Source organism: Heterocephalus glaber, unplaced genomic scaffold, assembly GCF_053883595.1.
Source record: "Heterocephalus glaber isolate CG9 unplaced genomic scaffold, H.glaber_assembly_v1.0 deba00001472, whole genome shotgun sequence".
In the NCBI taxonomy this organism is placed as follows: domain Eukaryota; kingdom Metazoa; phylum Chordata; class Mammalia; order Rodentia; family Bathyergidae; genus Heterocephalus; species Heterocephalus glaber.
The window spans coordinates 50,391,459-50,405,327 of record NW_028258315.1 but is presented as its reverse complement, the minus strand read 5'-3'; the positions used below and the strand labels follow the sequence as shown (position 1 = coordinate 50,405,327).

General features: G+C 39.8%; 1 protein-coding gene across 8 annotated transcripts in view; it reads left to right on the top strand.

Annotated features, from left to right (window-relative positions):
- Positions 1-13,869, top strand: part of Foxp1 (forkhead box P1) — a 471,410-nt gene that overhangs the window by 263,127 nt on the left and 194,414 nt on the right. Inside the window, exon 1 of one of the 8 annotated variants that reach the window (XM_021266037.2) lies at positions 132-5,482. The exons of the other annotated variants lie outside the window; for them this stretch is intronic. The gene's annotated coding sequence lies outside the window, so the exon portion shown is untranslated. Of the gene's footprint in view, positions 1-131; positions 5,483-13,869 lie in introns of those variants that run through there. 8 annotated transcript variants of the gene reach the window in all.

Genomic DNA, 13,869 nt, shown 5'->3' with positions numbered 1-13,869 from the left:
ACTTTTTTGATATCCACTTAAAATATGGACATCACCTTGCGTACAATGTCATAGATGTGATATTAATAAAATTATTTATAACTGATCAAATTTTGAAACTTATCTTTGTCTTGTAGACAAAATAATACAGTAATAATAAATAGTGCTAAACTATTATAAGAGTTTGGTGAAAATTCACTACTGCTTTATTATACTTTATTGCCCTCTTATTAAAAGATTTTGCCTATGATGTTAAACTAATGTATATTGCTTCTTCCTGGAGAATTTTAGTATTAGATAGGGAAACGCAGTGTTTGAGGGTCACCTGTGTATGTACAGCATGATTTTCTTCAAATCAAGAGAAACTTTTATAATTCTGGAAGAAGGGGACATTGCCACCTCGATATATAAAAGCTGTCAGTAAGGTCCAGCCGGGCCTCTCCAAGCTCTGCTGTACTGTCTTTATCACTTTGCTCAGTTCCACATAATAACATCTTCATCTGAGATTGCTGTGGCACAGGGGAACTGCATTTGTTGATCAAATTTGGCTGGATAACACTGTGATCTCGTATCCTGAAGTGCGGAGATGTGCCTGGAATATGTAAGTGCAAAGCCGGCCTCTTGATTGATTGATTCTGCCTGTCACAGAACAAGATAACCGGATCAGTAAATACCCTGTGCACTTCAACATCATCTCCACAATCAAAAGTGAGGGCATCATGGGGCTGGAAAACACTGGGGCATGATGGGAATGCACACATTTCAGCAGGATGGTCAGAAATGTGTGTGTGAACACACACACTCACAAACACAAAGAAAATTCTTTGTGTGTGGTTTCTTAGAGGAGAGTAATGTAAAAAGATTTTCTGTATGTTTAGAATGCTTCCTGGTTATAAAAGTAGAGTTTATTTTGCAATTGTCATCTCGGAGGTGTTCAACATTTATCATAAAAACTTGTTATTTGAGTTTTGTTTACAGAGGAGATTTAGAATGCAGATTAGGGAAATGGAACTGGATAAGAGGTCAGGAGTGGTCTCAAACACAAAAGGAGCTTGCACCCAAGATTTTCTCCTATTAAAATAAACTTTTTGTTTAAACAGATGGGCCAAACACATGTAAACAAGTTGTTTAAACTTTTGCTAAATTCCCAAGGAGTGCCTTTCAGAATTAGCATGGATTGCCAAATTTGGTGTTTAATTACACAGAGAGTTCAAGAAGAGTTTAAAGAACGGAACTGTGTGAATCTTTGGGCAATGGGGTGGGTGTTGACAGGCCACAGGTGTCGTAGGTTGTTTGTGGCACCATGATGGTCTCCCTAATGGCACTTGTCACCATGTTGTTTAAGCTGTCCTCTGACTGTCTCTTCCTCCCATAAGATTCTAAATTCCCTGAAGACAAGGACTGCTTTTTATTTTCATCTGTGCCCATTTTCCTGGAAGACTGCCTCCTCCATAGTACCAGGGAAGTGGTAGAGATAAATGAAGGAGGGGCCAAGTGTTGGACTTTATTAAATATGTCTCTGATTATTACTTCTCCTAGAATGTTACCAGTGTCCAGAATTTGAGTACTGTTATGACTTAAGAGTTCAGGTGTTTTCTGAAACTTGTTTTCTTAATGTCAGACAATCTCATGAACCTTCTTTAGTCCTGTCTCCATGCCGAGTGGAACAATGAGATCGGATGCTAAAACATGGTGTGTCTGTTACCACCAGCTACACATGGTTACCTGACAGAATGATGGCTATTATTCTGCCACCTGCACTGGTGACTGATGGAGCCCTTTTGCACACTTTGACTAGATTGTGCATAGGCCTCCAAGTGGATCCCCGTATTCTGTGTGGCCTTTTGGTTTTTCTTAGATGCCCCTGGGGTGGGTGATGTCTAGACCATTCTAGCAGAGGTGGCTTTTTTTTTCCTTCTGTTTTGTTCGACTTGAATTAATACCAACTGCCTGCTTCTCCTGAAGTTTTGCCCACATGTACCACATGGCACATTTAAAGCTAGGTACGGCTTAGAACCAGTAATTAATTTGAGAAACTTTTGTCTCAGAAAAAAAATTTCTCCTGTAGACATATGCATTAAACATTTCAATAGAGATTTTTATATAGCGAAACCAGTCCTCACACTTTAGAAAGAATTATTACCACTTTTGAAATGTCTGGTTAATCCTTAGGGACTTATTTATTTTTTATTCAAAATGATTAAAAATGCCTTTTGGCAGAATTGGCCTCCTCTCTTAATTTTTTGAATATAACGAAAGCTTAAATGAGTTTAACGTTCTTAAAGCAAAAACAAAAAATTGTGAGGTGCTGATGATTTTCCAGAAGTCATTCTGGGAAATAGGTTTTGATTTTTTTTTTTTTAAGAGTGGCATTCCCCTTCAATTTGGTGAAAGCTATTCCTAGTAACATTTTATAAAATCATTTTCTTTTCAGGGTGTGTTTTATTTCCTTTCCATCCCTTTCAGGAAAGAGAAAGTGTTTTATTGGATATTTTTGTTTCAGTCCTTGTTTCCATTATTTTTGCCAAAATTCATGGGAGTTCACTTTCCATTTAAATGCCTGAAATATTCCTTGAAGAATCTGCATTTTGGGACAGCTAAAAAAAATAGCTATGTAATTGGTTTAAGAAATTAAAAAACAGTCGTTCCTCTGGTCATTGTAACCACCAACTTTTTACTTCACTTAAAATTTTGGAGGCAAATAATTTCAAGTGTGATGGGCCAGGTGGATAGAGGAGAGAGGGCCATTTAAGTATAAAGTTTAAAGGAAATTTTTATTTGCTATTTGTTATATGCTAGAGCATATCTTAGTTTCTAAGTAAAGGGAGAAAGTAAGCTTTATTCATTTCAAGGAGAAATCACTGGTAGATTTGTTATTAGAAAACAAAAACATGTTCCTAAAAAAATTATATGCCCTTGTCAAATCATCTTGACTAAAAGGTTTGGTGAAAATAATATTTTTCAGTTTGTGAATAGACTTTCTATATAAATGTGTTAGTCTTGGGAATTAATATGAAGTGATTTCTGTTCTAATGCTATTTACAGTTTCTAGCAAAGTGTTTTGGTTTGCCTTGAAGTCAGCTGTGCTTTCTTTCATTCACTAGTCCATGTTTCTGGGTAGCATCCACGAGTATTTATCCCCTCATACAGAACAGAGACCATATGAAGCAAACCTCTTTTTACTTTGGAATCAAATGTATCTGTCTCTTCATTTGCAGGTTGGGCTGATGGGATGGGATTCACCTTTTGTCCATGCAGAAGTCTACAGACAGAATGGAGTTGGACCAGACAGATGTTCAGCCCTTGTCCGCTCATACTCATTGTGGTGAAGCAGAGAACCCTTTCTGGCTACTCTGTGGGCTGCTTTCTAACTTTTCTATTGTGATGGGAGAAATTTTAAAATATTGATTAAAAGTAGGCAAGTGCCTGGGCTCCATAAAAACTCTGGTGCTCCAAACTATGAGACTTGTTTGTTTTGGCTGGCCTTTATGGCCAGACTGACATATTTATGTAGAGAGCTCATTTTTCGATTTTCCTTGGAATTTTACACATATGAATGATGAACTAAACAGAATCTAAGGTTGTGTTGTTGTTGCTGTTATTTCCTGGCTTCTTCTGAAATGTGAGAAAACCTAGAGTAGACAAATTTCCCCTTGGTCACCCCACACTTGGCCACCTTAGTTCAGAAACAGCCCAATTCCCTGACAGTGTTGTAAGAGATTGGGCACTAACCAGCTGCCCCATTTGCTATGCAAGAGAGTTAATAAAAATTTTCATTGCTAGAGGAAAGCTTATATACAGTAGTCTGTTTGTCCCATATTTCAGCCACCTGAGTCACAGCCAAAGAAGCAATTGTCTACTACATATTTCAAACAGATGCTAAGGGTAGGAAGGGTGACTAGAATTCACAGTAATAAAATCCTTCTCTCGAAGTTCCCTTGAAGGAAGTGAACTCATAAAATTTTTGCTGCTGAGTTATTTGTCCAGTCCTTTGAAGTATTTAACATTAATTTAGCCTACAAATCATTGGCACCTCAGTTTTTCATTGAAGTATCAGAGCCTGTTAAAGACATACCCTAGATATATCTGGAAAAAAAATTCCGGAAGCAGATCTGCTAATGTAACTGTTATAACAAACCTTGTTTTTATTGAAAACACTTTTAGGTACCATCACATTTCTGTGACTGAGAAACTGTTCCTTTTGAGTTTGTATTTGTACAAATGATTGCAGAACACACATATTAGATGGAACTCCTGCTTGCTTTTCCCAGTTTTTCCTGTTGTACTGATACTGCCTCTAATGGGCAAAGACATACTGATGATATTGGAGGGAAGATGCTGGTAGTAACTGGAACTATAAACTCTACCAGGAAGAGTTTATGAAATATGAAAAGTAAAAATGGAGTGCTCTATCTTTAAGTTAAGTATCTTGTCACTAAAATATGTGTAGACAGGGCATCATCCCTTGGTCATCTGTGGGCTCTGCTTAATTATGCATGTGAATTGAAGGTGCATTATGTTTCCTCCAGATGATTTGGGGGTTCTTTCTCCATCTATTGGTGGGTATAATGAATGACTTAGAAATTGCTTATTTCCTAATCTTTCTAAAATACCAGAATGCCCTCTCCCCATCCCTCTCCTGCTTGAAAACTTTGAAGTATCTTCCTTCCTAAATAGCTCACAAGAGAGCTCCAGGAAGAAGGGATGTAGAAACTAATGAGTTAAATTAATCTCGCAGGTGCCTGAAATGGGTGACCCTTTCATATCTACCTGCCAGTTTCATGGCTTTCCTGTCTGTCATAGCTAAGATAACTCCTAAATGCACTGCCCCTACCTATGTGGCCATCTCAACATCTCATTTGATTGTCACCATTACATATCATTAGCTAGAATTCTCCTGGGTTAGCTTTTAATTTGTTTCTTGCCACTGAAAGAAAGTTTCTGTGAGAAAGACCTTAGTTATCATGTTCTCTACTCTATCCCTGTTGCCTGCCATATAGTAAGAACTCAACAAATATGGGATTGGAATAGACAAATATTCCCAAAATCTCTACCTTTTTTTTTTTTTTTTCTGGTACCAGGGATCGAACTCAGGACCTTGTGCTTGCAAGGCAGGCATGGCACCACTGAGCTAAATCCCTCAATCATTTTAATGGTGTATGTCTTATGGGACTGGCTCCCTTTTCAGATAGACTGGAACTTCTGAAAGAATCTTATTGATAATGCTTATTTCAGAAGAGATGTAAAAACAAAGGCTGTGGGAAGCAATAGTTAATCAGAATTCCAGGCTGGTATTTAGTTGCATTTGTCCTAGTATTTTGGCCAGGTTTCAGTTAGCTAAGTATCTCTTATACCCTATAATTTAGTGTATAGTTTCAGCTTTCCAAATAATGGCTTGCTAATGGTAAATGTTGTTTAACTTTCTTATTCAGGGGAGCTACCTGTTCAGCAGAATTTCAAAAATTGCAAGTGATGATTGAAACCAGGTTAAAAAGCACTTAAGGTACATTTGGCTGTATGTTTGGCGTCTGCTTGGATCAGCCTGTGGCTATCATTATTCTTTTTGAATCTGAACATAAACTGTAGGAAGAGATTTTTCGTATTTGGTGCAGAACTAAAACTTAGCTTTATTAAGCCAGCTTTTCCCTTTTTTGGTAAACAATGCATCATTCTTTTAGCTTCATCTGAAATGTTGACTCAATTTCTCTGCAGTATCCTCAACATACAGGTGCTCATAGCTATTGATTTTTATCTGTGGAGTGCTTGTGACCACCCCATTTCCTCTAAGGATGACTGTACTGTCAAGTCAGGCTGAAATGATCATAAATGCCTAATGAATCTCTATTTCAAGTTGTCTTGTTTATTACACTCACCAAAACTTAATTATTTTCCTTAAAGTGCAATTCTGATCACATGATTATCTTGCTCCCTATTTCTTATCGAATTGACTATAAATTTCCTGGTGTGCTAGGCAGATGAATTCCAGGTTGCCACATATGCTTTTCTCCTCCTTTTCTCAAGAGGTGGGGTCTGAGACTCTTCTTGTGTCTACTCAGGGAAGACCTTTTGCTTTGATTTGGCCAATAGAAAGCAGAAGTGACATTGTGTCCTGCCAGCTCTGGGGGCTTTTCTTTGTTCCATAGGACCACGTTTGTCACCACTGTGTAAGGAAACTCAAAATGGATGATATGTGGAGAGGGAGGAGGGGGAGAGAGTAGGAGAGACAGACAGGTGGAAAACAAGTGAGATACCCACATCTTGGACGTTCAGAAAAGCTCCTACCTAAATATGGTTGCATAAATGACCCCCTCCATTAATGAAGAATCACCCAGCTGAGCCCAGCCACTATCCTGAATTTTAAGAAAAAGCAAATTATTATTTTAAGCCTCTTGAATTTTACAATGTTTTGTTACAAAAGAATAGATAACTAAGAAAAGGACTTTGAAAACCATGTTATTTACCCTTCCATTCTTACTGTGTTTTCTTATGCCTTTCAAAAATGTCAGCCAGGTTTGACTCAGAAGCCCCCCAAAATGATCATTGCTTCCCTTTGCTAATGCTACATCTTCCCTTCACACTTCTTTGTAGCTCATTCTTTACTCTCTATCATCTTCCTTAAGGTCAGTCACCACCCACTTTCCCAGGGCCCTCAGGACACAGTGACCCCTGGCCACTCTTAGATTTGAATTATAGTAGTTCAAGCTACTTTGGCATGGTGGGAGTATCAGGCTACAGTTAGCTGCAGTCATCGCCCCATAACAGTGTTGTGAATCAGTGATGGACCATTTATACGACAGCAGTTTCCTGACATCATACTGACCAGTGTTGTAGCTATTTTTGTTTGTGTAATAGGTTCACCCCATAGTGTTAGTGTAATCAGATCATCTACCAACCCATTTCCCAGAACATATCCCCACAGTTAAGGACGCAGTGCTTTTTGGGCAAGTAACACTCTCCATGTGGATGTTAGTTTTCACAACTGTCAAATTTTCTGGCAGATTTTCCAGTGTCATTCAGCATTTGATATTCCAGAGTAGACCTTGCCAGTAGAATGTTCTAAGACGGAGGTCAGGTTAATGTAGCTCTCCCTGGAGATGGACAGTGGCTATTTAGATACTAAGCATTTGAAATGTGCTAAGTTCAACTGAGGAACTGATTTTCAAGTATTATTTAAGTGTAATGAATTTAAATTTAAATTTCATAGTGATAGTTGATATCACTTTGGGTTGTGTAGTTCTGGAATTGTCTGGCACTGCAATAGAAATAACTATAGTATTTTCACTTTATAAAAGTTTAGTACTCAGTTTTCACAAGATTATCTAGAACTTGAGATTCAGGAACAGTTTTCAGGACAACAGATTCAAATGACCCCACCTCAGAAGGTTCCCCATTTTCTGACTTCCTCTGTCTTCTCTTAAATCTTATTTGATAGTTAGAATCCTCACCTCTACCTAAATCTGGTTCCAGGCCCACTTTTCTTTTCGGAGTGTAAATCACTGCTGCTACTGATCTTAGCTCAAACAGAGGCCAAGCCTGGTGTGGAGTTGTAATTTTTAACAAAATTCCAATAGGCCCAAGTTGAGGGGGGGAAATACTCACATGGTAGTGTCAATTGAAAACCAGCCGGGTGGCAAGTGCGGTGCAGTGTAGTGAGAACAGAACCGCCTTTGGCCCTTTGGATGATTGAGGACACAGTAGAGATATTGTGAAATTACCTTTTTTATTGGTTCTTGAGCCTCTGCAGTAAATGCCTCTTCCTGAAGGAAGTGAAGAGAATCCTTGTGAACTTAGGATGTGTGCATGATAGTTCCACGCTCTATCGGTAATTTAGCAGAATTGGAACTTGAGGGCTTCTTACATTTGGGCTAATTTCCCTTGTGAGCATAATTATGTTAATCAGAGCTTCTTTTCTCTTGGTGATGTTTACTGTCATCTTACAAAACCAGTGGGAAAGATGCATCCATTTTATTGCATTATGAAGTAACGTCACCAGTAAACCCATCCCGAGGATCTTGCTGGATCTTGGCTTTGTTTTTTATTCTCCTGCCAGGTAGGAAGAGGCATGTTAGTAAACCCTTACTGATTTTTAGGAACCAGAAGTTGAACTGTCCTACAAAAGGCTGCTGTAAGGCACTTGGTCTGCTCTCTACCTCTGTGTTTCCAATAAAGGCTGTTTATAATCAAAGAGAATGGGTTGTCTGTGTAAAAAGCCCTCCCAGAACAGCCATCCTGGCCTCTCTTGATAGTCAGTCTGGTCAGTAACTTCCTCCCACATCTCACTGAATCCACTTGCTCAATCTCTTCCTCCTGCCACAATTCATGACAATTTCCTTGTCCTCCCTGGTTAGAGAAAATAACTTGTTGGCACCTCCTTTGTAATAACCCATCATATACTTGAAGGCAGTTATTAAGTCACCCCTTAGCCTTCTGTATTGCAGGCTAAACCACCGTAACCCTTTTAACCTTTTCTCAGAGGTTCCATTTTCCATTGTCTTAATCATTTTGCTTGCCTTTCTCTGGATCCTCTCCAGCATTTTACAGTTTTTTGAAAACATGGGATGAGAAAGCAGATCCTTTATCCATTCCTGTGTTTCTGCTGCTTTTGAAGGCTTCTTTTTAATTTGAAAGTACTTTCCGAGTGTTTCTTTCTATATTCAAGCTAAACATTCCCACCTAAATGTAGTTGGATTTCTGATCACCATTTACATTTTGGGGCTTGAGGCATGTGGTCTGTGGGCTGAAAGAGAAACCCAGGGGTCAAATGACTTCATCTTTCAGTCTGTGTTGATCTGTATTTTAGTTTGGGCTGCGATTATTTACTTCTCCTGTGTTATTTGTACAGGGACTCTCTCTACTGTCTCTGTTGTTTGTGTGCAAGGCTCTGACACAGAATGCACAGGGGCAGTGGGAAGGGTGAGCGCTTCAGTTGTGGAGCTTGTCTTGCCCTCAGTGTCTCTGCCCAACCTTGCCTTAGCACCTTTGTCTTCACACCTTAGCAGGAGTGGCTCAGAGGAAAGAGCTTGGGGCATCTTGACTTTATGCAAGGTTCTACCCTGGGCATTTCATCTCACATCACCCACCTTTATTTCTTCTAACAAACTCAGATTCTGCAGTCATCATCTTTATTTTTAAACTACTATGTGATTCTTTGTTTCCTACTTGAGATTGGAAGCTTCCTGTGGACTTGAGGCTTGATCAGGTCCATCAGCTACCCCTGCGTCACTAGTGTGTAACTAGCCGTGGTCTCTTGATGAGAGGTGGGAAGGAAGGAACAATCTGGTATCAGAACGTTGACGTTCTTGACTTAATCATGCCACTAGTTCACTGGGGAACATTGGGCAGTACCCCTAATGCCACTGGTGTCACTTTCCTCTTCTCTGTAATGAGTAGATTTAAACAATAAGTTGCAAATGTTCCATAAACTAAAATGTAGCTCTCATAGAGGAAGTGAGTGTCATAGTGATCACTGGAAACTAGGAATGGCAGGGGGAGGAGGACGGAAGGAAGTTAAATAGGGGGCACCAAAACACAGTTAGAAAAGAGGAATTAGTCCTGGTGTTCTCTAATATCATAAGGTACCTTTCTGTTTTGTTTTTTGTTTTGTTTTGTTTCATTTTGGATTGAACCCAGGGTCCTCACACTGAGCTACAGCCCCAGCCCATTTAAAAAAATTTTTTTGAGGGTCTCACTTAATTGCCATGTTGCCTAGATGGGCTGCAACTTGCCATCCTCCTGCCTCACTCTCCCAGAATGCTGGGGTTACAGGCACGCACCACCTTGCCTGGCTAAGCAGAGTAACTATTGTCTATAACAATCTGTGGAATATTTTAGAATAACTAGAAAAGTACGAAATTCCCAGCGAATAGAAATGATTAATGTTGTATGAGATGGACATGCTTATGATCCTGATTTGATCATTACACACTGTGTACATGTATCCAGTTATTGTACTCTACCTGCTTACAAAACCTAGAGATAACTCTACCTTGTAAATAAGTACAAGTATTATGTGTAAATTTTTAAAAAAAGCTCTACAAGTCTCTCTGATTCTGCCCCTTTAGAGCTATATATTCAGATTTAATGATCTCACTTAATTTTATACCTTTTTGGGGTGCAGGTGAGTGGTAGCATTTCTTTTTGTACTTAAGAGTCATTCATTTCCAGAATGAACTTGTTCAGCCTACCTAATGTTTTGGTACTATTTTTGTTCCTGGGCCCAGAATACTATTATTGAAAAGCTCTTTAGAATTAGGGAGCATTCAGTACTGTGTAGTACTGTGCAGCAGGCAAGCTAACCTGGAGCAGGTGCTCAGTACCTGAGCAGCCCAGGACGCGCATCAGCTTCCTTTCCTTTTCTATCTGCTTGCTCTTCGTAGAAGTGTCAGCCCCACACTGGAAACCTGCCCATTTTCTTAAATTCAGGTTGTCACACTGGCCCTCTGACACTAAAATCAAAGGCTTTGATGGTGCTAGGTTGCTGGTCATGCCTTAGCCGCTGCCGATGACAGGAGAGCTTGCCACTGTTTCCCATTGCCATGACAGGATAAAATTCTTGCAGCTCCCCAAACCCTCCAGGCCTTTGCCACCTGATGACTACATATCCTGGCCTCGTGCCACAAAACATCCTTGTCTGTCCCCCCTCTTTTCCTGCTTCTCCCTCCGGGCTCAGTCCAGTTCTCTGGCATGTGGGAAGCCTCTTGCCTCCCCTCCTCCTGGAGCCCCAACCCCGCTAACTTGTGGTGCTTGTCCAGGGGGAAGGCCTGGAGGTGCCTCCACCTGTCTGTGCTCAGTGCCTAATGCATGAAGGAGGAAAGGGGTGTGGGAGAAAAGTAAAAAGGGAAATGGGGAAGGAAAGAAGAAGAGACCCTTTCTACAGTTCTTGAATCTCGTTTCCTTTTTCCTTGGAATGCTTTGTTCTCCAAGAAAACGCTATCATTCAGCAATTGCCTTGACTATTCTGCCATTTAAATTCAACTCTGAGCTGAGAACCCACAGCCAGAGAGATTGAGAACCCTAACTGAGCTTTGACTCCCTCACCAAAGTTCATGGCCAAGCTATTTTTATTTAGCAAACATGGACTTGTTTTCATTGATTGTCCACAGGTGCTGGGGAAAAGCATCCCTTTGCTTCATGGTAACCTATGCTATGGGACTGTCTCGTGTCTTCCACATGTGTTTCATGTGTGGAGTTTGTACTGATGCAAAGAAAGAATGTGTGCATGGAGTCACGCAGGATGTGTGCAGCACCCGGAGCCTGGGCTGAATGTTCTGCACTAGGGACGAGCAGATTGAGTCTTTGCAACTGAGCCAAGTGAATGTCAGATTGGAGCTGAGAAAGAGGCCAAAGGCTTGAGTCTTCTCTACATCACAGGTCTACTGGGTGGGAACTTAGACAGCACATGGCACTTGTGATTTCTTTCCATGCTGTTAGTGTGGATAGTTACTGCACAGAGCTGCTGGTGGTGTCCTGTCCAGCACAGCAGCCCAACATCCTGTGTGACCTTGAGTGTTCAAAACATGGCTGGTCTGCACTGAGATGTTCTGTAAGTGAAAAATTCACTAGACTTTTTTTGCTATGCTAGGGCTGGAACCCAGGATCTTGCATATGCTAGACAAATGTTCTACCACTAAGCTAAGCCCCAGTCCCACACTGGACTTTAAACACCTTGTAGACATAGTGTTTTTAAAAATGCAAAAATAAAGCAGTCATGGTGGCATACACCTTTAATCCCAGCACTCTGGGAGGCTGAGGCAGGAGAATCACAAATTCAAGCCCAGCCTGGAAACTCAATGATTTAGTGAGACCCTGTCTCAAAATAACAAAAGGATTGGGGATGCAGCTCAGTGTGAAGGCCCTGGGTTTAATCCCTAGTACTACCAACAACAACAAAAAGGCAAAATATCTCAGTGACAGTTTCATGTTGGCTGCACATTGAAGTGGTAGTGTTTTAGAGATAATAGGTTAAATAAAATATACCCAACATTAATTTTATCTGTTTTGCTTTTTTCATTTTATTGTTTTTTGTTTTTTTCTTTTTGGTACTCGGGATTGAACTCTGGACCTTGCACTTTCGAGGCAGGCGTTGGAACCATTGAGCTAAATCCCTGGCTCTTCATTTTACTGTTTTTAAATAGGGTTACTAAGAAAATGAAAAGTCCCCATGTGGCTCACATTGCATTTCTCCTCACGCTAAAGCCTTGAGTATGAGGTTGTGTTTCAGATGAACCCAAGCACAGTTTAGTTTGTGTGGATTTTCCTGTCTGGCTTCTTTTTGTACAGTGAATTAACTGTAAGATCATGTCAGGGTAAAGTCACAGATTTAAGACTGGCATAGACCTTTGTTCCAATCTACTCTCTCTGTTGGCCTGGACTCCACTTTGAAGTCCAAATCTTGAATTCCTCCTCTGCATCAAAGGTGTGATGCCTGCCTCACATCCCTGTAGGGAACCCTGGTATAATCCAGCAATTTTCTGGTGATACTATGAGACATTTTGGTATTGTGATGGAATAGTTATATTTTACCCCAATTAACAAATTTAAAAATTCTGTTTTGAAATTTTATTGCAAATGTAAAAAAACAAACAACCCACCCCCTGGGCTCCTGGTATCATAGGTCCGCCAGCTGCTAGTCATGAAATTGTGATAGCTAATGTTCCCTGAGAGCTTCATTCGAGGCAGTTTGCTTTCTAGGAATTGCCTCATTTGATCTTCACAAAAACCCCAAAAGAAAAGCCTATTGAAATTTTCATTTAATAGTTGCAGCAACTGAGGACCAGAGAGGTTAAGTGATTTGATTAAGGCCACACAGTGACTGAGTGATCAACCAGGCATTGAGCCCTGGCAGTCTGATCTAGCACCACATTCTGTGTCTCCTCCCAGTATTGGTTACCATTGAGTGGTGCACAGAACAATAGACCCAATAGCAAGTGAATAATTACAGGAAATGTGCTTTTCATGGACATCTAGTCTCTCGTGATTTTATAGTGTATACCTAAAATATTTCCCCTTAGAATGTTTCTCTTAGTTTGTATAGTGCATTGGAGTATGACCTGGTTATAGAGTTTTCATCACAGAATACATTGATTTCCAGGTACCTTACAGGCTTGAGAAATGCCAAGATAGGGGAGGGATACATTTTACTGATCTAAAACTTATTCCTGGAATGGTGACCATAGTTAAAAATAATACATTATATATTTCAAAACTGTCATAAGAATAAATTTTTACATGTTCTTACCACAAGAAAATGATAAGTAGGTGAGATGATGGATATATTAATTCATTTGATTTAATTTTTAACAGTTTGTACATGTATCAAAATATTACATTATTCTCCATAAAATAATATACAATTATTACTTGTCAATTTAAAAAATAATGCAAAGAGGAAAAAAAAAAAAGAATTTCCCAGATAGATTTATATGGGAAGTGAAATGGGTTACACAGTACCTAGACCACAATAAATCTTCTGTTCTTGAGAGCTGGGTCTCACTAATACCCAGTCAAATGGTACTTAGGACTCCATGTCCTGTATGGATATAGTAAGGGCTCAATAAATGTTATTTATTAATGTTTATTGCAGTGCTTCTGAAAACACACCTTTAGAAAGCAAAGCATGCAGTATTTAACATTTACTGTCTTTTGTGCCATTAGATTGTCCAGCTTGTGACGTGGGTGTGCTATCTCATCAAGTGTCATTGTTTCTTAGAAAATTACCTTGGATCAGAGTTGACCTCTGAGTGGATTAGCTTTTGTTGTCCTGGAATCCACCTCCTCACCTTTAGTGACACACCTACATCCCGGGCAGGTCCAGCTGGGCAGGTCCGTGATGTGTATCTTTCTTTCAGTGTGTTCCTTATTTAACTAGGAGGATTAGAAGACATTGATGTA